We start from the raw sequence: 23,226 nt of genomic DNA, 5'->3' as shown, positions 1-23,226 counted from the left end.
TACATTTATTAAACATTCACTGACTATGCACTGCACCCCTGCTGTTTGAGAATTTTTATAGGATGCAAAGATTATTCAGACATGGCCTTTGCCTTCAAAACAATCACCATCTATTTAACAAAACATCAGTATCTAGTTGCCATGGCTTCCATTGTCATTCTTTGTCAGAAGTGTCATAATCCAGCAAATGTGAGCAACACAGCCATATACTTAAGTCAGATGAGAGGTCACAGAAGTGAAATATTAAATACTATTACTTAGAAAACACAGACTTTGTCTATGGGATTCTAGAGTAGAATAAGGTGAAACAAAGAGCTGCCTTGGGAATAGAATTGGGCCCAGCTAGGGAGTGGGGCTACGGGGACAATAAAGGAGGAAGCCCAGGGAGCTTGCCTTCATTTTGTGCTAGGCAAGTGCCCTGGGTTCATAGAGAAAATTCAGGGAAGAAACTCATCCTGCGAAGCTCTGGGAAAGCCAGAAGGATCCGTAGTCTCTTCCCAAAGAGAGCAGAGCAGGGGGCATCTGAGCAGATGGTGCCCAAAGCAGGGGCTAGCTTCTGTGGTTTTACTCACCGTTGAGTTGACTTCCGAAGCCTAAGTCAGACCAGCACAACTAAGATGCCACAAAAATGGGAAATTATTTGTGTCTCAATGCTTTGATAGTCTTCTACTAGCTGGGAAGCATGAGGTTGGCTGTATTCAGTGGTGAATTTAGGAGAAAACAAGCCCTAAATTTTAGTTGTCCTCATTTTAAGCTTTAAGATTTTGTTCCGCACGACAAGTCTAATGTACAAAGATGTTAAAATATTATATTTGAGCAACCGGTAGCTTCTCCTTGGCAGTGCTGTAGTCTCTCATTTTAGAGGCACTGAGGACAGTCAGGGGAGGTTCTGAATGTGACAGTTGAAATTTTAAGAAACAAGTAACTGATCTGTTTTAAAGTTGGCCTGAAAAAGCCTAGAAACATTCTGATGTGGGGAAGGTGTCCACGCAGGTATCCAGGCAGGGAAGCTAACTCTGCAAAGTGATAAGAAGAAAAACCAGGTACAGCTTAAATTTGTCAAACTGGATCAGACTTTGGGGGAATCTAATTACAGGCTGTTTTTCCCAAATGTATTTAAGCCTAGAGTATAATTTGGAAAAAGTCTCCTGGTATAATACAATCTCTGTTGCATAATGAAGTGTAATTATATTGAAACCCAACTCAGGACACATGTCATTTTTTTTTTAAAAAAAGATGGGTTCTAGACATACCTATGTGTACTACCTTAAGGGCCTAAGGAAAAATCTGGCCTGGTGTCACATACAGATAGCATAGGGGTTGTTTGGGCTGTTAGACACATCTGATGCAGGTTGTGAAAGCTTGGGGAGCCTCTGGCTATGAGGGCCATTTAGGTTACTAGTAACCTCCAGTCCTGATTGTAGGAGCTTGGTATGGCCTGGCCCAACAGATAACACAGACCACCAGGCTGTCAATCACTTCCCATGCTGAGCTTTCTGGATAGAAGAATGGTTTTCTCTCTTTCCCATTGGAAGTGCAATCCTGTGTGCTTACCATTCCTGGTTTCTTCAGAGATCTGTGGGCTCAAGGACTTTTGTGCTGTGCTCCCAACACACTGGACTCAAGGTAAAAATGAAGTCGTTTTAGAAAAATGACAGATATCATGAGTTTTGAGCACCAGAATTAATGACAACACAGTATATCAGCTAAATTTACTCTCAAGGGAGTGTCATGTAGCTGTCTGTGGCTTCAATTGTATCCTTAACAGAAAGTTTTCTCCATTTCTTTTCTGATGCCCTCAATTTTCTAAAAACTGCTGAACTATATTTCATTGTACTAATCCAGCCTTATGTTTACTAGACAACAAAGGTTTCAGCTAAAATGTATGTTTACAGGAAGGACAGAGATCAATGACCAGAGCCTTGCCTGTATTAATCTGTAAAAGAAGATGTAGGTATCAGAAATGAAGGTCAAAAGACACAATAAGACAAGGCAAAATCTTTCATATTGAGGCTGGACAGGCAATCCAATAGGAGGGAAAGAGTACCAAGAGCAGTTAAGAGTCAGAGACACTTCCATTCCCACTGTTAGGAGTCCCACAAAAACACCAAGCAAAAAGCCATAACATGTACACAGAGGACCTGGTGCAGACCCATGCAGGCCCTGTGCTTGCTGCTTCCGTCTCTGTGAGCCCATGTGACCCCCGCTTAGTTGACTCAGTGGGCCGTGCTCACTGAGAGAATCTTAAGGAGAGTGGACCCACTATTTTCTTAAGGAATAATCATCTCTGGGAATCTTAGAAAGAACTTGCTCTAAGGAAAAGAGTAGAGGACACAGTGGCATATTCACATAATTGCCCTACAGAGTTCTGAAAACAGAATGAGCCTGCAGTAGAGTCAAGGATATCTCGAAGAAACAACCACTAAGGTGGAACATTGGGATCTCAGTATTACATCATCTCATAACCCGTGTCCTGGTGATTAAATCAAGTCCCTTTCAGGGTGGATGTTCAGCATAGCCTAGTCTACTTCCACCCCTTGGCATTCTGGGTCTTGAGAGGAAACCATGGAAAGTGTTATTTCAGCAGCTGTTTTGTGGTCACAGTGGGGGTCAGCACAAACAGTAGGTGTGCCTCATCACAGGACCTTCAAGACAGACAGACATCTTCCCCTGCTCAGCTGAGGGTGCTCTTCTCTTCTCCCTGGTTATTCTCTGAGAGGAAGATGAAGGACGGAGTTGGGGAGTTCCTGCAGTGACCCAAACCAAAGTCAAGGACACATGCTCCTGTACACGTGTGCATGAGAAAACGAGTGTGTCTAAGAGACTACATATATAAGATGGTTTGTATTGACATTGTGTCTGTATGGTAGTGTGTGTAATATACTATTAATATGTTGTGTGTTGTCTGAGCAAACACAGCTCTGTGTGTGAGTATACATGCACACACACATATATGTGTGCATCAAACCAGAGGTAGACCTAAAGTCTCATTCTTCAGGTACCATCTATTTTTTTTGTGCACTGACCTAGAATGCAGACATTTGGACCGACTATCAGTGAGCCACAGAACACCCCATGTCACTGCCTTTGCAGCACGGGGATATAACAATGTTCCACCATTCCAGGCTCTTTTGTGTGGGTTCTGGGACCTGAACCCGGGTCCTTGTGCTTGCACAGCAGCACTTTATTGACAGAACCCTCTCCCCAAGATTTTCGTTAGGAGTTAATGTGTCCTAGAAAATGAGGATCTGTTTCAGATTTTGGTACTACCTTCAAGGTGAGATGAGTTAATTTCTCCTCTTTGCAAATGGTTTTGGGTCCCTTCCATTTTAAAGGTTGTCTAGGTGGTCCTGGCATTTTCATTAGCTATGCCATCTTAAAGTGCTACTTTAACTGCGAGGTCTACCAAGGGGGGCTCCAGATGGCTGGTTGTAGTTGCTGGGTAGAGAGAAAGCCAGGCAGTTATTTGCCACCATTGCTTTGCAGGGACAATGCAGAAAGGGGTTGCCCTAGTAGAGCAACAGCACTGTACAGAACCAGGAGGCATTGAAAGCCCCTCCTGGAGTTTATTGTTTCATCCGTACATGCTCAACTTTCTGTTCCTATGGACCCACCATCAGGATGAGCTTGAAAACAAACTGGTCACCTCTATGGTCATCTGGAATCCATCACTGAATACACTATAGAAACTTGGGAAAAAATGACAGCCACTTAAACGTCACGGATACCAAACAAGAATGAAAACAGGTGTGTCTTACCGTGGTCCACCCACAGATTAAAGATCACCCCATACTATTGTTTTTCCGGTATACATTTTAATGTGATGATTTTATTAGATTAAATTGGCATAACAGCTGGGTGTAGTGGTGCATGCTTTTAATGCCAGCACACAGGAAGCAGGTGGATCTCTATGAGTTTGAGGCCAGACTGGTCTACAGAGTGAGTTCATGAACAGTCAGGCTGCATAGTGAGTGCCTGTCTCAAAATGTGTGTGTGTGTTTGTGTGTGTGTGTAGTATATTATATATTCACATAGTAAATATTGAATGTTTTAAAATTTGCCTGCCATTGAACCCATTGGCCTTTAAAGCAAATTTATCCTGGAGAAATTGGGAAATTACATAAAAGTATATCTAAGCCATTAAGATAGCATAAAATTTTCATAAGAAGATCTTATTTATGAAAAATTATGGCATATCTATAAAACAAACTGTGATGTTATCAATGCAGATTTTTAGACAGAAGTTAAAACCATAGAAGGTGTTCATGATGTGTTTGTGAAACAGAGAGAACTTTCATAATATGTGCATGTTCATACAGTCAGACACATAAGAATTATAATGGAAGAGATATGTGATGACACATGAACTGTAGAGTGACTGGAAGCAGATCTCTTCCAACTGCCAGGAGGCCCTCAAGATGGGTATTAGGAGTAACACAACTTTGGGGGGTGTGGTTGTTACTGCAGTGCTGATGGTGGGTACAAGAACATAAATTGATACAGTTTCTTATATGAAAATCCCATTAGAATATACTCTGTTTCAAGAATACAAAGTGAATACAAACAAATGTCTTTAAAAGACACGATAATTTTTATTGATGAGATAGCAAGTTGAGCAGGGCTGTAGCTCAGTTGGAAGAGGGTTTCTGTGAGACAATGATCTTCTACCCTGTGAAGATTTGTCACTTGTATTGCTCTAATAAAATGCTGATTGGCCAGGAGCCAGGCAGGAAGTATATAGGTGGGGCAACCAGAACAGGAGAATTCTGGGAAGAAGAAAGGCTGACTCTGCAGTAGTCATCAGATATAGAGGAAGCACGATGAGAATATCTCACTGATAAAAGGTACCAAGCCATGTGACTAACACAGACAAGAATTATGGGTTAATGTAAGATTTAAGAGTTAATAAGAACCCTGAGCTAATAGACCAGCCAGTTTATAATTAATGTAGACCTCTGTGTGTTTCTTTGGGGCTGAACTGATTCAGGACTAGGCATAACAGAAACCTCTGTCAACAGAGGGTGCCTAGAAAGAAGGAAGCCTGGCCTCAATCCTACCCCCACATGAACTGGTCATAGTGGTATATGGCTGTAATCCCAGCATGCAGGAGTGTTGACCTGAAGTGTTGTCTAAATAGGGAGTTAAATTTGGAGGCCGATCTATCTAGTAAACATGAGACCCTGTATGTAGCATATAAAGATCGGTGGTGGCTATATTTGAATGTAGAATTGTTGATAATTTTTTATTGATATTGCTCTTCTCCGACCTGTCCAATGTAAATATACTATAATTTTATGATGAAAAAGTGATTGTCTTTATGTTTATATTTAGAGAATATTCGACAAGCTCTATCAAGATTAGAAAATAGTTGGACCCCTGAATTCAGCAACCTCAGATTACTCTTATCTTGATACAATGTGAGCTTTATTACACAATGACCTGGAGAGAGCACTTAGTATTTGAGGATTCCAAGCACACAAAGCACAGGGCAGTGGGGGTGAGAGTAGATTTCCTCTCACTGAGATGAGTAGTATCACGCCAGCTGGATCAGAGACAAGGGTCTATTCTGGGTCAAGATCTAAACTTGGTCCTCCTTCCTGAGCTGGGGCCCCAGTTTGTCAGATGTCTGTGTCCTGTCACCACACACTTATACATCACAGTCTGCTGATTGCCCCCCCACCACCATACAAAACAAAATAATAAACACAAAGGATAGAACAGAGATGAAGGAAATGACACAGGCATTGACTCTATAATAAGAAAGCAAAGACGGCTGGGAACCTCAGCAAGGATCCAGAAGAGGAAGGAACCAACAAAAAATGCTCAAGGCTACAGACTCAGAAACCAAAGCCCAGCACCAAAGCCTCCTTTGGGAGTATTCAAGGGTCTCCTCGCCAAGACAAGAGGGATCGGAGAACCTCTGTAATAACATTAACTTGACAAATGGCCTGTGGACCCTTTACTCTGAGGTCTCACTTGGGTCTTGGGTCTATTAGTCCTGATAAAGGATGTGGCTTACATTGTGGACTCAAATCTAAACTGGAAATTGTGTGCTCTCAGAGATGACACAGAAAAACTCACTTTGAGTAGCTAAAATTCCATTGATCAGATCTCACCCAAGAAGTAGGAATCAGTCGTTTCATCTTATATTTTGTATAACTGGGCAGTAAAATAGTTCCAAAGTTCCCTACTTCTCCCAGGCTCCTTCAGTAAGAGTCCAAACGGGCTTACAGTGATGGCTTCCTCCATATCTGTCTCCTTTGCATTATATTTTATTAGAAGACTTGGGCTACTCACAATGAAATTCTTTGAGTTTTGTTGTTATTTTAATACACTAACACTCATGGTCAACTTGAAGCCCACAGGCAGAAAGTAGCTAGACAAGGATATTTACGAGTTCAGTCTAGCCCAAAATTAGAAACTTTCTTATCACATTGTAAGATCGGGAGGAGGCAGAGTTTTTAAGATTTATTAGTCATTTCTCAAGCATGATTGTGTCTATGTGTGGCAGAGTCAAAATGTTGGGTGTGTCTTCTCCATACTTTATTATTCTCTGATTCCCTATATTCCAGCTCTGTCTTCATTACTTAAGCCTAGAAATAGCCCTGAATAACTGCATTTTAAATTCCTCCCCTGTTGACGTGGTACTACTGTGTTACCAGATTAAGACTCAGTTTCTGTTTCCATAGAACAAATTACTAAGAAATTCTCAGTCCCTCATGGAAATGACTGGTCGGTGGGCTCAGATCTTTTCTACAGATGCAAAGTCTACACAGCACAGTGTCTGCCAATTTCAAGAAATGGAGTCTGTGGATCTCATTGTCCACCTAAAAGTGGAGGAAAGATGAAGAAAAGTATTGTGTTCCAGCGACCAACACCAAAGGCTTCTCTGATATCTGTGCCTACGACAATCCTGGGAGATTGGTAGGATTTGGGTCATATGGAAGATACGACTTTTTGTTGATTTTATTTTTAATTATATTTATTTATGTATATGAATGTTTTGCCAGAATGTATGCATATGAACTATTTGCATATTCCTGAATCCTGCTAATTCCAGAAGAGGGCATTTGATCCCTTGGAATGGGAATTAAAGATGGTGGAATTGCCATGCATTGGCTGAGAACTGAATTTGGGTCTTTTGCAAGAACAGCAAGTGCTCTTAAGCACTGAGTCATCCCTCCAGCCCCTATTGTTTTTATTTTCTGACACTTGGTTACTAATCATTCTGGGCTCTAGGATTTGCTCTTAGCATATTTCAGTTATACTAGTCACGTATGGACTCTAGAGTTTATTCTTAGCCTATTTCAATAATTCATGGCAGTGCTGAACTTCTAACAACACTTACTATTAAACACCGATTTCATTTCAAGAAAAGAATACTTGGAAAGTTTACATTATTTTACCTGGTACATGTTGGCAGATTCAGCAAGAAAGTGTGTGTTTAAACCCTTTAGGGACAGGTCAATTGGGAGCAATACCACGTCTTAGGCAGTGTCATGTTTTAGGCAATCATCTTCTACTTCATACTGTAAGGATATTCTGCTATTCCTGTTCCTAGAATAAATGAGCAGGATGAACCCCTCTAGCTACAGGCCCCAAGTTCCTGGAAAGCAAGAATCAGATTACCTACAGTGACAAGATTCAGCCCTTGCCTATCACAGTGTCTGCGTCAACGCGAATGCCATCATTTGACTGGTTGGAAGTAAAGCAGGGTTTAACCCTCATCAGCTGCCTCAGCCTGCTCTGAAGAAACATAAAGAGGCATCCATGACTCTTTCAAGGAGGCATGTATGAGCTATCGAGATATAAGATGTTTGCCTATATAGAGAAGCAAAAACCTGAACCATTTCTGGCTATCCAAGTAGAATATTGACCAAGTGAAAGTGAAGAATGAGAAAAGACGCTAGAAATGAACAAAGTAAGGAGCAGAGGACTTTCAAGAAATAAGTAAAGTACTACGACAACAACAACAACAAAAAAAACTGTTGAGAATTCCCAAACATAATATGAGAAATTGGATCCACACAAAATATATCTAGAAGTTTCCTTGGTCTTGAACAACAGTAACAAGTTGCTTTACAAAGAAATATAGCAGAGCTCTTGGTCCTATTTACAGATTCAGTGAGCTTAAGAGACGAGTTTCTGTAGGGTCTGGTAATGATGACGCATTTGAAAACGCTCACCCATCCTGTCTGTGGGTAACCATCTCAGCTACATGAAAAGGGGTTTAGGAGACACCAGGCACTAGGAGAAAACAACGTGGTGGTTTAAAAGGGCAGGTTTATGAATAGAATATGTAGGGTTTCTATTGTTCAGTCTCAGAATCTCAGGGCCCTTAGCTTCTCTCCCCAGAAAGGTAAGGGCTGAGAGGTGAGTTCACTAGCCTGCATTTTATAAAGGGCCATTATCTAGAGGTTTACATCTGTCTGCTTCTTATCCTCCCTGAGGACAGAAACAAGGAAAGGAGCTGAAAATACAGGAAAATAAATTGACGCTGGGCCAAAGGGACTTCCAGATGAGGTCTGTGGAATGTTAGAAAACCGGTCTGGTTGTGGCATTTCCTCCTTTGACCTCATCCAGATCCCAGACTGTCATTTATGCAGCAGAGATAAGGTCTTTATAGCTCAGCTGGAAGAAGGTTCTGAATCTTCTCAGACTTTAAAATAGAATTAAATGTCACTGATGTCATTTTAAGTAAGTTACTTTCTTCTGCCTTAAAACTTTGGTCTGGCTGGAAATAACCGCCTACACCGTAAGGAGGAAGGTGTCTGAGAAACTGCTGGCCCACCATTCCTGGCAGTGACTTTTTCATTTACATGCTGCTAAGATCTGTGCCCATGCCCTGATATCCTGTGTCACCTAAGCGTCCTACTGTGATATCTGCAAGTGAGTCAGAGGCACCCTGTTGTTTAGCTCTTCCTACACCTTCTAATCCAGAGAAAACTCAAAGATGGAAGGTGGAAAAGCAAGGCTTCCTCAACCTGCTAACAATGACCTCCTACCCTTCTTTGCTCATGTACCACAAAGTAGTTGACGTCCAACAGAGCACCTTGCTCCAGCTATTGGTCTATGAACGTGTGGTAGACGAGAAGTGCTCCGATTCTCTATACACCTTTCAACATTTCTGTAAGACTGTATCTGAGTTCTCATAAATTCCAATGCTCACTGTGATAAACTACAAACCTGTCTTTCTTATGAGCTGTAGTAGACTTAGAAAAACATTGGAGATAATATTTCATCTCTCTGCCTAATTGCTCCCATAAATACATATTAAGAGGAAGAATGAAAAAAATGAATGATATACAAGCAGTTGTGAAATTGTTCTCAGCGTGAACACTAGAAATCACACCACAGATGAACAGGAACATTTAAGTACATGTACTGTAACAAATACAGTGTTCCTCCCATGCCCCCACGCATGTGCTCCTCCCACCCACCCTCCAGGCACTCTCCTCTTTCTCCTCACTTCATGTGTCCCCTCACATACTCCTCTCATACCTCTTGCCTCTCCATGTACTATTCTTTAGTTTGTGGCCCACTGAGTATACGTAGTGCTGCCCTAATAGAAGTAGGGCCACCCACGGGATACACCAGTAACCATCAACTGCCAGTAGCTCCTCATGCAGTCAGGGGAGCTTCCTGAGTCCCTCTGCATCAATGTGGACTTTGACTGGCTTGCACTTGTGCAGGCAACCACAGCTTTCGCGAGTTCATGTGCACAACAACCCTGTCATGTTCATAAGAAACTATTTCACAGCAGTCTTCCCGTCTTCCAGTTCCTTTGAGAGCAGGGTCAGTGGTGGCTTGCTCACCCAGGAGCAGCCAGAGACTTATTGTCCTTTGCTAAGTTGGTGAGATCCTCACCAGAATTTCAACACACCCAGGGGCAAGCTGCACTCGTCACCCAGGGGCAAGCTGCACTCGTCCGATACAGATCATACTGGTTTTACAAGGCAGACAGAAGACAGAGTTTTGAGAGAAAGAAGTCTCTATCATCATTTCAGAAAAAGGGCTGGGCAGCCAGGCAGTGTGTTCCGCAGCATTAGAGTCCCTGCAGGTGGCTGATGGAGCTGTAAGAGCAAAGCCAAAGTTGCAGTGAAGATGCCCTGAAGCTAGAGATACCAGGGGCTCAGAATTCTTGCCAAGGTAAGCTGCAGGCGGCATGTAAAATTCGGCCTAGAGGCTGCAGTCAGCATACTCTGTGTGACTAGATGCTCCACACTTCTCTGAAGACTTTAAATCCCGTCTAAGTTTTGATTGTATCAGGGTTTGCAGTTGAGTTGACTTTGAGTCTTAGGGGAGACATTGAAGTTGGACTTTTGAGCAAATATGGAATAATTAAAACATTGGGGACCCTGACAGATGAATCAGTTGGATTTTGCATTAGATTGAACTTTTGGGGGCCAGAAAATTGAATGCTGGGTTTGGAGTATAATTCAAGGGTTGAACACTAGGTTCTTAAAAACAAGATCATGGGCTTGATGCCAGCACCAGTGGAGAAAATGTCATGGTTTAAATCACTGGTCCTCAAAGGAGTATGTACTAGTATCTGGTTTCTTGTCTATGGAATTATGCAGGTTGGTAGACTCTTTAGGGTAAAGCACAGTAGAAGGCATCTCGTTATGGGGCATGTATTGAAGAGAGCAGTACAAATGCAGTGCATTGCTCTTCTCTTGTGTTCTGGCCATGTGGTAAAGAGTGTGTCCGCACATTCCCACCATGTCATAGACCCAGAAGCCATTGGACTAACCAGTGAAATCACAAAACCTGGGAGCTGAAATAAACATCATCACTAAGATGAGCTATTTGATCTGAAGAGTCTGGAGCAGTAACTACCGTAACTGACAACATTGTGGGGAAACCTGGATGATGGCAGAAATTGACTTCTACTTATAGTTTAGTTTCAAGTTATTAATCTACTTTATGTAGTCTGTTTGGATTAATGATAATAAGTAATGGGAATTTAATGATTATCCCAATGAGCTGTGTGTATTTTAAGTTTTTTTCTTGCCCATTGTTAAGGTTATATCTTAACATAGCCACAAAACATGCAAACATAAACAAGTGCACATCTGTACACATGGGCTCTCAAATACACACACATGATAAAAACTTCCTGGAAATCTACCCCTAAAGCAACTGTGGTTTATTCTTTTTCTTTTCTGTTGTTTGTTGTTGTTGCTAGGACACTAAGGACTGAATTTAAGACACTGTTCACGATGGGCAGGTGGACGTCCAGTGAGTTATATGATAGCTGCCATTTTCTGGAGCCAGTATACCAGCATGGTGCACTATGGCATGCAACTCATGGTCCTGCCCTGCTTCATGGGTGCTCTAATTAAAGGAACCCACCCCTATCCTTGACTGAGCAGAACGTCTAAGCAATTGTTGAGAGCTGGTTAACTCCTGGGTAAACAAAGCATTAAACCTTTTACTTTACCTGGGTTTTCATTTAACTTACTTTAATTACATACATGGTTTCCATTTTATTGAATCCTCAATCTTAGATATTTGAAAAAATGCAATGGAGACATCAAAACAAAACAAAACAAAACAGGTTGCTGTTCTGAAGAAGCTTACAAGCTAAAAAGAAGGCAAAGTCTTCCAAATGCCTATAATAGGAGGAGAGTTACAGTTAGACAACACATGGCTGAGCTCAGCGGGGATCCACAGAGAGTAAGCCAGGGCCCTGGAGGCTCTGCCTTCTAGACCTGGTCTAGAAGCTAGAATGGATCAAGAGGAGATGGAACGTGAAATTTCGCAGCTCAGTTAGCAGAGATAGTAGGAGAAGTGAGCAAGAAAAGCCCTGGAGTGTGTGCCTTTAGAAATCCCAGCATTGCTGTCTGCCAGGCGAGGGGGCAGCATTTGTTCTGCAGACCAAGAAAGTGAGAGAGTTATGCTTATCCACAGACAGAAAGCTGCTGGTGAGGAGAGTAGCTCAGTAGCTTGGATACTGTGAACCAGGACTCTGAGGGGCTGGAGACTGGTCACAGGAGTCTGTATGAGAGGCGTGAGGATTCCAACATGTGGATGGCAGGAAATGCTCTCGAAAACTGAGAGGAAAGCATAGCATCTCTAGCGTGCCCGTGCTGACAAATAGTAGGTGTGATCGTGTTATTTTCTCCAGAAATGCACAGCAACGTAAATGGAGAAGGGGAAGGGCAGTCATTGGACCACCCAAGGTAGACCTGCTTGCCAAATAGAAAATAAAGGGTGGAGCATGAGAGTCTTGAAGTTACTTGGTCACTGACTTATGACAGCCATAGAAATGAAAGAAGTAGAGGCCAACTGGACAAATACTAAGCCATTTGGGAGGGATTGACAGTCCTAATTCCCATTCTAGAAAGTGTCATTTCTGAGGACAGTACTAGACAACATTTTAAACCCCCGCAGGGGATTCCAAAGTTCACAGACACCAGCTCTTAAACTTTTACTGCCACGTTCTCGGAGTGCCCTCACACCAACCAGCAGCACCACAGCACCAGCCCTTCCCAGGCCCCCCAGACCCTCCCATAGCCACAGAAATTCCACGAAGGGGACTTCTGAGAACCTCAGCTCTGAATGTGGGGAGCAGGCAGCTGAAGTGGTATCTTTAAGAAATTGTCTAATAGTGGTCTGCCCTTCAGTATGTCTCTGCAACATTTGAATGTGGAAACCCAATGTGCTCTGGGTGCTGAGGAGGCAGCGCTGTGCTCACAGAGCGCTTCCAAAGAGGACAGCATGCTGACCTCCCTGGGGGACCCATTCACCCGCCAGTGGAGCATTGTTCTAGAAGGTATGTGAGACACAGTTTTTTTCATTCCTGTGTATGTTGTCTTTCAAAAAACAGAGGAACTATAATCAGGAAATGCTTGGCATTTTCTTTGTATTACCTCACAGAGTTCCCGCTTATTGTTGAAGATTCATGAACAAATCCCACAGGAACCTCACAGTTGGCCCAAGAGAGGCTTTTCCAAAGATCAGCCTCAGTTCTCAGACCTTAAACTGCCAGGGCCTGAGTACATGATGCTTTGATTTTCCTATGTGCTGAATTTAGGCTGGTCTCTGAGTCTGTGTGTCTGTGTGTGTGTTTGTGTGTGCGTGTGTCTGTGTGTGCATGTCTATGTGTGTATGTGTGTGCTTGTATATGTGTCTGTGTGTATATGTGTATATGTGTCTGTGTGTACGTGTGTATGTGTGTGCATATGTGTCTGTATTTGCATGTGTGTTTGTGTGTCTGTATGTGTGTCTGTGTGTATATGTGTCTGTATGTGTCTGTGTGTACACGTGTATGTGTGTGCATATGTGTCTGTGTGTCTGTGTTTGTGTGTTTATGTGTCTGTGTGTGCTTGTATGTGTGTATGTGTGTGTGCGTTTGTGCATGCATGTGTGTAAAGATTTTTTTTGAAAATCCTAGGACCCTCTTTCATGAAATAAGACTAAGCCAACTGGCTTTTCTCACCCTTAATTATTTCCTCTTTGGCCTGAGATAGAATCCTTCCTCCTGCAGGGAGGAAACCCTCTGGGGCCTTTTCATCTACCATTACCTAGGCTGCGAAGAAACGCCTTTCAGTATGCTGCACAGAATCCGTGAATACAAACACTGGCCCTTGTCAAGTAGCATGCACAGCAGAGAACACTTTTCCTCTGAGAAGGACGATAGCAATTACTGAAGGATCTACGTTCACTATTCACCTAACAGGTGAATTATTTATTGATATGCAGAAGTCAGGTGAAAATACCATGTTTAAACTGGATAAATAAAAAAGGGAAGACCGTGCTAGACTCATTCGCAATATGTCTTCCTTTGAATATTTTCTTTACCCAATGTTTGTTATGTTCATCATGTTCCCTTTACAGAAGATGTTGCCCTCCAAAGATGAAGTCATTTTTTATTGACTTTGGTTCAGTCCCTGAGAGTAAATGCTTTATATATGAACTCCTAACACTCTGTGAGGCAGCTTATCCCTTCTCTGAAAGCTACATGCTGGGCATTATTGAACAATATAAACAGAAGGACATAGATCAGGTGTGGGAAAGAACCAAACAAGACGTCTCTGCAAATCTGCTCTACAGCTGTGATTAGGAACATCTGGAAGATCTCCAGTGGAGAGTTTCTTAGGCAGGTGGCTTTCGGCATCCAAGGAAATGGCGCCTAATGTTTTCTGTTGAAAGCAGAAACTGTTCAACTGCTATGTAAATTTAATTCATGTTGTCATCATCAATGATTTTCGACAGAAGTATTTACTGGAAAAGGCACAGTTTCATGCAGCTCATGCTATGTTCACTATGTAGCTGAGGATGACTTTGAACTTCTGACCCTTGTACCTCCACCTCCAGAATGCTAGGACATTTGCCACCAGTCCTAGTCAAGTCTAGGGCCACTTGTGAATGCTCAGCAAGCACTTGTCTAACTGAGCCCACTCTCTAGCAGGTACATACTATATTTAAACTTGTTATACATGTGAAAAAGTAAGACACCAAGGCTACATATTAACCAAGATTCCCAGCTAAAACGTGGCATCCCTGGGGTTTGTTTGAACCTTGAAAGTCTAGTTACAGAATCTGTGCTGACTACATTGCTACTTCAGGCTTTCTCCTAATCCATATTTAAATCACTTTATAATTTATATTTACAAAAATTTGCAACCTATGCTACTGATGGTGCCAATTATTTGCCTCCATGATATTTGCTGGAAACCACAGCTCTAAAGCCACAAAGTGCTGCTCTGGAAAGAGCTCCTCCAGACTAAAGCCAAACTAACATTCTTTTCCTTAGAGACTGCAAAAATGAGCTTGGTCACTTGGTTTTCTCCTGGGACTGCACAAATGCAAAGCATCATGGTTAAAAGCATCTTATGTTTTAAAATCAGAAGGCCTCATGAGAGGTACAGGTAAAGGGTTGGTGGCTGGTGTGTCCCTAGTAACATCATCTGGTAACTGTCAGGTCGTACCATGGATTGGTAGCTGTGTGCTGGTAGCCATGTGTTGACAGCCATGTGTGGGGATTGTGGAGCTTTGAGGAAATCATTAATTATTAATCACATATGGTCTATAGTAAGAATTAAGTTAACAGTCCTTATATTTCTCTTAGTTTATTTGGGGAGCCTATTAATACTTGTTTTTAGATACATGTATGCTTTGGGGAATATTCATAAAGTGTGTGTGTGTGTGTGTGTGTGTGTGTGTGTGTGTGTGTATTTGTATGATATAGGGCAAACCTGAGGTCCTGTATGTGCTAGGGAGGTCCTGCTCTACCACTGTCAAACATTCCCAACTTTATAAAGATCCCTTTTTCTAACTACTATAAAGATGTACTGACTTACGTATTTTTATTTTATATGTATGTATGGTTTGTATATATATATATATATATATATATATATATATATATATATATATATATATATATATCTGCACTGTATGCATGCCTAATAGCAGAAGAGGGCATTGAGGTCCCTGGAACAAGGGGAACAGATGGTTATGAGCCACCATTTAGTTACTGGGAACAGAACCTTAGTCCTCTAGAAGAACAACCAGGGCTCTTATTTGCTCATCAATCTCTCTGGCCCTAGGTAAGTTTAAAATTTTGAACTAGGCAGGCGTGGTAGCTCAAGCCTGTAATCTTAGCTCTAGGGAGGCTAAGGCAGGAAGATTTTTGAGTTCACTCAGCCAAAGATACATAGGGAGCTCTAGAGCAGCCTGAGCTACAAAGGGAGATTCTGTCTCAGATAGGTAGGTAGGTAGGTAGGTAGATAGATAGATAGATAGATAGATAGATAGATAGATAGATGATTGATAGATAGATAGATAGATAGATAGATAGATAGATAGATAGATAGATAGATAGATAGATAGATAGATAATGGTACCATCTTACAAACTGGTAAATAGTATTTTTCAAAGGTCCTCAAACCAGCTTTTGATAGACGATATGGAAAATAGAAAAAAAAAATTGGTCACTGCTCTCAAACACAGAAAAGAAGCATATTTTTCTCACATCCCACAATTGTCAGAGTGACTGTTGCATCCCCTGTCTGCAACTTCATCACATTATCCCCACAGGTGGCGTGTCAGACAATTTATTCTGCAGTCTTCCCAGGTGAGTTTTAAGATTGCCAGTCCAGGCCACACATGAAAGATAGATGGGTTGTATCAGATTCGTCTGCAGGCTGGAGAGTAAATAGCTGATATCATTTATTTCTATTGAAAATGTATTTGCTGAGATGTTCTGACAGAAATTACTCAAATATAAAATCTCTGTTCAAAGGGAGACTGTTGCTGACCAGATGTATCAATCTCTTCTTACAGTTCTTTTAAAAAGGTCCTTGTCTTCATGATTGTGTAAAAGACTTGCTTCTTAGAAAGTGGTCTTAACACAAGCTGCAAATACAGTGTCCTCGGTGCCTGCAGAATTTGAAAGAAAAGTGAGTTGAGAAAGATTCCACTCATGAGCAAGTCTTCAAGGCCTCGTGGCAGAAGTGCTGTGGTTAGGACTGGTTGCTCCAGCACATGGAGGAGCAGCACATCAGAAGCACTCTAAGCTGCACCCACAGCCTGCTTCCCTCCCATCACCCACATGACGGTGAAGAAAGTCAACCTCCTTAGGAAAATGGGGCTTCACTGCATGAATGTTTCCTAAGTTGGACAAAGAAGCATTCTGCAGTTGAAGACCGAGTGCTTATCAAGATGAGAAAGATTGTACTTTCATCTGGGTGCCATGACTCTGCTGCCAGTGAGGAAATGACAGACTGATCCCACACACAGCATGGCAGGTGACTATATCATTGTGTTAGCATAGGTGAAACTCGGGAAGACACTAAGGAAAGAAGACTGGATACAGCAGCCAGTCCTGCATAACTCATCTGTATTCAAGCAGTAGACAAAGACAACCTTGGGACCAAGTCAGGAGTGTGAGGGAAGAAAAAGACATTGGAGACAGAGAGCCAGGAATGTTGTGGACAGAAAGCAGGGTTCTAGGTTGCCAATCTCTCTCCCTGCACCTCCCACGCCCTCCACTCCCCCACCCCCACCCCATTCATTTTTCTGATATAGTTTCACTATGTACACAAAACTGGCCTTGAACTCATGATCCTTCTTTCTCAGCCTTCCACGTGCACATGTGCATGCATGCACACATACACACACACATGCCCATGCATGCAGACATGTGCACACACACGTCCATGCATGCACATGCACACACACATGCCCATGCATGCACACACACATGCACATGCATGCACACATGCACACACATATGCACATGCATGCACACATACACACAACATGCACAAAGTGTTGTTAATATTTTGTTTCTTCCCCTAGATCAATTCTATTATTGTCCACTAAACATAATTTATTAATTTGTATAGTCATGCTTTATGCATTTCTACATAATATTACACTACCTGTTACTTTTAGACTGGGAAGGCGGTAAAAGTCCTGGATAGTATGTAAACAATCATCTTCTCCACGTGGTAAGAACACTCTGGAAAAAGCATGGTAAGCACAAGGCTGGAGTTCTCAGGTTTTTGTTGTTGACTTTTGAGGCTGGATAAGTCCTCTCTGTGAACAACTACCCTATCCTTCGGGAGGGGCATTTACCATCACTTCTGGCTTCTTCCCACAAGATGTCAGTAACACACTGTTTCCCCAGGGGGAGAGAAACAACTGGCAAATGAGTTAGTCTTTGAGATGTGGAGTTGGATGCTGTATTTTTTTTTTAATTACAGCTCTGTAGAAGTATCATCTTTATGATTTTCCTGTTGTCTTACTCTGAACACTGTTTGCATCTCTGGTTTTAATGTCCGGCAGACTAGTCCCGCTTTCATTTATCTTTGGCTCTATGGGCCTGTGTGGATATAGAACAGTCCATTTTTCTTATTATTATTGTGAATTTCGTGTTGTAAGACGTGGTGACATAGTTCAAGAAAAGACACTTCAAAATGAAATAGAGTTAGGCTGAGGACAACCTGATGTTGCCGAGCCTTGCCTGAGTCTTCACTGGGCAGACACATTGTAAAGGGGGTCGGGGGATTTAGCCACCACTAACTATGTGAAGAATCCCAGCCACTTCCTACCCACTCTTCCTTCCTGCTTACAGAATTGGGTAGTCATATCTCAGCCAGTCATTTCAATTACTGTTTCCAGTGAGCCAAAAATAAAGCATAAAAAGCACACAATTCTGTGGCATTTTCACTGCCTTGTTTTAAGTCATTACCAGTAACTGAAATCTGTCTACTTCACTGAACTTCCTAGACCATGCTCATTACAGCACATTCCGTGCACCTCTGGGGAGAAACGCGTGACCAGTCGTCTAAGTCGGTGTGTTTTAATTGGTTAGCAGCGTGTTTAGGATGAGAAGCTACCTACCGCTGCCTGCAGCGGCTGCACAGAATTCCTATTCAACTACAGACATATCTCAATTTTCAGATGATGTCAGGACCAACCATCTACTCAACAGATAACCTGCCCTTGCTGGATGCTGAGGTCTGACAGTGTCCTCCTTCCTTCTCCTCACACAGTCACATTCCGTGGGACCAGCACAAAGCTATTGGTCTGACAGACGGGAACCAGTGTTTGAACAGCTGTGCTAAGGTAGGCAGCTGCTTCCTTCTGGCCTGTGTCACTTTAGTCAGCCTGTTTGCAGCTCTGACCATAATGCTTGAAGAACTTGGTCATACAGGTTACTATGTATGCCTGTCCGATCCAGAGCTCCCTCCAGCCAGTCAGATTCTGCCCAGCCAGTCGCTTTTCTGCATGCAATTCAGATCAAACATCCCCTTCCCTCACACACAGCATACTTCTGCTTTGCCATGGGATTCCATGGGCTTTCTGTGTTTTCAATTCTCTTATTCTCGTTCTCTCCTCCCATTTTTCCTTCTCTCTCTCTCTCTCTCTCTCTCTCTCTCTCTCTCTCTCTCTCTCATTTTATTACATGTAGTATTATACATTGTACTGCTCTGTGAAAGGATATTTTTATACACACACATATAATACATTGAGCAAACTCCCCTCCATACTCACCTACCCATCCATTTCTACCCCTCCCATCATTCTCTTTAAGTGAGTTCATTTTTAGAAAGACAGATCACATTTCCTCTCACATGTTTTCTTGTGTAGAGACAAAATCATACATACATATACACAGAGAGAGACAGAGAGACACCTGACATTTTAGATCTCCTTTTTTTTTTATCACAAGTTCATTCAAAAACAGTAATTTAAACCATTATGGGCCTTGGGCAAAAAAGATGACTCAGTGATAAAAAAAAAAGCACCCAACACTCTTCCAAAGAACCTGAGGTTGTTTCTCAGCACCAAACACGTGACTCACAAATGTCTCTAACTGTGCTATGGCAGAACCAACCCTCTTGATTCTGTTGGCACTTGCATTCACACAAATTTACACACAATTAAAATGTAATCGACATTTCAAAATCACAGTGTGAATCAGGAGTGTGCCTTAAAGCCACAACAGCTCCTTGAGGCAGGTTGTCTTGCCATCTTAAGGCCAAAGCAAGAGAGGCACAAAAGAGTTCTCAGGCTGCATAAGGTAATGGCTAATTGAGCCTGGATTTGGTCCCTCTAGGCAGCAGCGTCTAAGAGCCTGTGGTGGTCCCTAGAAGTCACAAGAGCAAGTGAGTTTACCCTGCACTCTTGGGTCTTGCCACTGGTACTTTAGGCCACTTGTCATGTGCTCCCTACAGCCCACAGGGTCTTTGGTACTCCCTTGGGGAAGGCAGCAAACAGTCTTCTCCATCTCAGTGCCCCCCACCAGGAATTGAAAACCTGCCGAGAGTTGCTGTTTCTTTGGGAATACCTACAATGGAGACCTGGCATTTATTTAAATTCCTTCAAACAATTACTATATTAAATGTTCAGTTTTATTATGATACTGTTCTGAAAGGTCAGCAGAATGGATAAATTTGGTCAAGTCCATGTGTGTGTTCCTTTTATGCCACAAGCGTTTCCCTCTTCTCTTTTTTTCTCTCGCCCTCTGTATTCTGCTCCCACTCCCATTTCCTCTCCCTCTCCTCTCCCTCCCTACTCTTTCTGTCCTCGAATATTCAACACTGAGTCACTGCCCCACTTCACAAAGTGTACTATATAGATTACGAATAGCCATTATGAAAGAAGATCAGGGTAGTGGAATAAGGGTCCATAGGAAAACACAAACAAAGAAACAATTTTAGGAATGGAGAACTCAACAAATGTGAATTCATAAAAACCACAGAGAAATGTCATGAATGAGGCAGAGTCACAGTTACAGGGTGTACATTGTGAATCTGCAAGCAGGGGACAGCCTACACACTACCCCAAGTCCTTGTAAAAACATGGTTCAACAACAGACTCAAAGGTGACTGGGAAGATGAGTCAATCTTAGTCTCGGGATGACAGAGTCTGGCTTTGAATGCTACTCCTCCACGGATCAGAGGCGACTGTAAGGACGGCATTGTACGGTTACAGGATGTCCACGGGGTCACACCGACTTCATGGGGTCATTCTAGTAAACAAGTGCACACTTCACCTAATAAATTACTTTAAAATTTTACTTAATTTTCCTCTTATTTTTAAATGATGCTTCTAATTGTCTGTTCAAATACCAGAAATGAAGAGCAGTGTGTGCCTGCTACTATAGGCCAGCTTTCGACAGCTCAGGAGCTGAAGGGGAGGCGTGGATCACTAATCACTAATCACACATGACTTTTTTATCTGAGGGAGTAAAACTTAATCCTCTGGGGCCAGAGAATATGGGGAGCACACACACAGCATTCAACCTGTCAAGGTCTCTCTGGTTTTTCCTTCACCTCTTTCCTGGTTCCCTTTATATTTTTCCTGGTGGTTTCCTTCTAACTAACTTTTTTTTTCCTTACTGCTTATATACCCCAGCAAAACCTCTCAAGCAGTATAAAAACTACAGTGTGGTTACATTCTATTTTTCAAGTGAATGATTACAACAAATACAAGTAAAAAACAGCATGTTTCCCATTTCCCTTGCATGGTTAAACGTTTCCCATATTACAGGCGAAAAACAAATTATTCCCAGGGACCCACCTGCGTTGACTTCTAAGCAACTTGTTATAGATTCACAAAGTGTAAGCAAGCAAGGTATTTTTCTCAGCCTGTTCTTTTACTGACAGGCTGCATTTTTCAGAAACAAAGAAAGGATCAATCATTGTATTATTTATCTCAAAAAGCAATCTTATAAAACATCTTAAAACAATCACAGATCTAAACTTTTATATATATAAAAAAATCAGTCATTTCCAGTTTAAATCCTCAGGGCACATACCCACTCATCAACAAGTTTTTGTTAGATCATATTAAGAAGCTGAGAGTAGAAACAGGTATAAGGAATTAAGCATCACCTTTGGTCACCAGATTTTCCTAGCAAAAAGGGCACATCAACTGCAACAACCACACTGCCATTGTTTTTGTTCCCTGACCTCAATGAGCCCCTCGCTCATTTAGAAAAGTATGCCTTTCTAAACTTTAAATGGTTTCCTAAAGATTTTCTCTATCAAAGCCATCAACAAAAATATCTTAACTTTACTAACAGTCTACATGTCTAAACTCTTTCCAAGTGTAGTGCATGATTCATTAGTCTGTTCCAGCAGCAATGCTTGGGAAGAAGTCAGTCACTATTACTGTACCAGTGGCAGTGCCCAGTGAGGGACTGGAGACCCTCCAGAGAGTTTTCATACAAGCTGTAATGATGAGGGCTGTGGTGACCGTGAGGGCTATCAGCAAAGCTCTGCTCAGTAATAGCATGAGGTCCTCAGGACATGTGATGCTTGGGTCTCTGCCTCTCCAAGGCTCATTTGACGTGGTTCTGCTAACCATATGGCCCCAGCATATGTCCAGGAGTGCAAGAGCTTTAGGAAAGTCTGGGTTACTAAATATTTCTCACTGCACTAATCTCTACGCTGGCTATAGGAAGCAGCCCTATAACTTAGGTCAGCATGTCGGGCTGCTAATATCTACAATGGCTATAGGAAGCAGCCCTATAGCTGAGGTCAGCATGTCAGGGTGATAGTATCTACACTGGCTATAGGAAGCAGCCCTAGCTTAGGTAATCATGTCTGTCCACTTAGGAACCAAAAATAGGAAAAATCACCATTAAATCCAGCAGCTGTGGAGTCCTGACTAGGAACCAAGCCAGAGGCAATTACACTAACTAGTTTTGATCTGAACCTCTTAGGAGATAACACAAATATGGGTTTATTTACTTGAAGCATGTCTGGATATTTTGTACATTTTTAAGACAACTATTTTGAAAGAAGTAGTTTTGGTAAGCCCAGCACAAAAAAAGGGAAGAAATTTCTTATTGGTTTGCTTGCGGTTTCCTCTGGAGCACACAACTGCAGAGCTCAGCTTGCAGCTGTTTCTCTCAATTCCACTTTAAAGGCTTGTGCTGCATTTGCTTGCTAACTATTGTCTGTTGCGCAGAAGTTCTGACTTGCACATGTCTCTGAGCATTGATTGTATTAAGACATTGGTGAAGGGTGGGAAGAAACTGGGAGTGTCTTCTTGTAGGGGAAAATTAAGACTGTGATAGCAGAGCTGGATCTGTTGTGCCGCTGTGACAAAATATCGGAAATAATAAACTTATAGGCAGAAAAACTTTATTGCTTCTCAGTTTCTGAGATTTGGGGTTATGCTTTAAGCCTGTACATCCTGACAGAATGAGCAGATGAGCCGTTCACCTCTGGTAGTCACAGCGCAAAGGAGGGTGGGAACGGACCAGGTCCCAATGGGCCCTTCAAGAGTATGCCACAGTTAACCAAAACTTATCCAGCTACCCCTTGTCTCCTAAAACTCCTACCACCTTCTCCTTACAGAACCCCAAGTTGGAGATCAAGTCTTTATTGCACGGGCCTTTGAGGAGTACTTGTCTGATCTAAAGGAGAGCTCCAAAGGACAACAAACTCCTCTGCTGTGAGCTGTCTCCATATACTGGCTTTCATCAAGTGGCATAGATGGATAGATATATTTCGGGCCAAATACAGAGACTTTTCTAAAGTCCATTTTGCAAAGTTATTAATGAAAATATAAAACAATTTATTTTTGTTTTCAAAGCTTTAAATATGAGGACCAGTAACACAGCTCATCAGGGAGAGGTTTCTGCTCCCAAACCCGGTGACATCAGTTCAATCCCCGGGACTCACGTGGAGGAAGGAGAAAACCTACTCCCTCCTAGCCAAACCCAGTGACATCAGTTCAATCTCCAAGACTCAC

The 23,226-nt window shown here is 42.2% G+C and overlaps 1 long non-coding RNA gene across 1 annotated transcript in view; it reads left to right on the top strand.

The window, feature by feature from the left end:
- The window catches only part of LOC142847307 (uncharacterized), a 42,887-nt gene extending 19,984 nt beyond the window's left edge, over positions 1–22,903 (top strand). Inside the window, exons 2-3 of the long non-coding RNA XR_012910140.1 lie at positions 18,510–18,582; positions 22,830–22,903. This is a non-coding gene — a long non-coding RNA (uncharacterized LOC142847307). The remainder of the gene's footprint in view (positions 1–18,509; positions 18,583–22,829) is intronic.
- The last annotated feature ends 323 nt before the right edge of the window (positions 22,904–23,226 follow it).

Source organism: Microtus pennsylvanicus, chromosome 3 (genome assembly GCF_037038515.1).
Source record: "Microtus pennsylvanicus isolate mMicPen1 chromosome 3, mMicPen1.hap1, whole genome shotgun sequence".
Lineage (NCBI taxonomy): Eukaryota > Metazoa > Chordata > Mammalia > Rodentia > Cricetidae > Microtus > Microtus pennsylvanicus.
The sequence above is the reverse complement of the archived record's forward strand: the minus strand, read 5'-3'. Positions and strand labels throughout refer to the sequence as shown.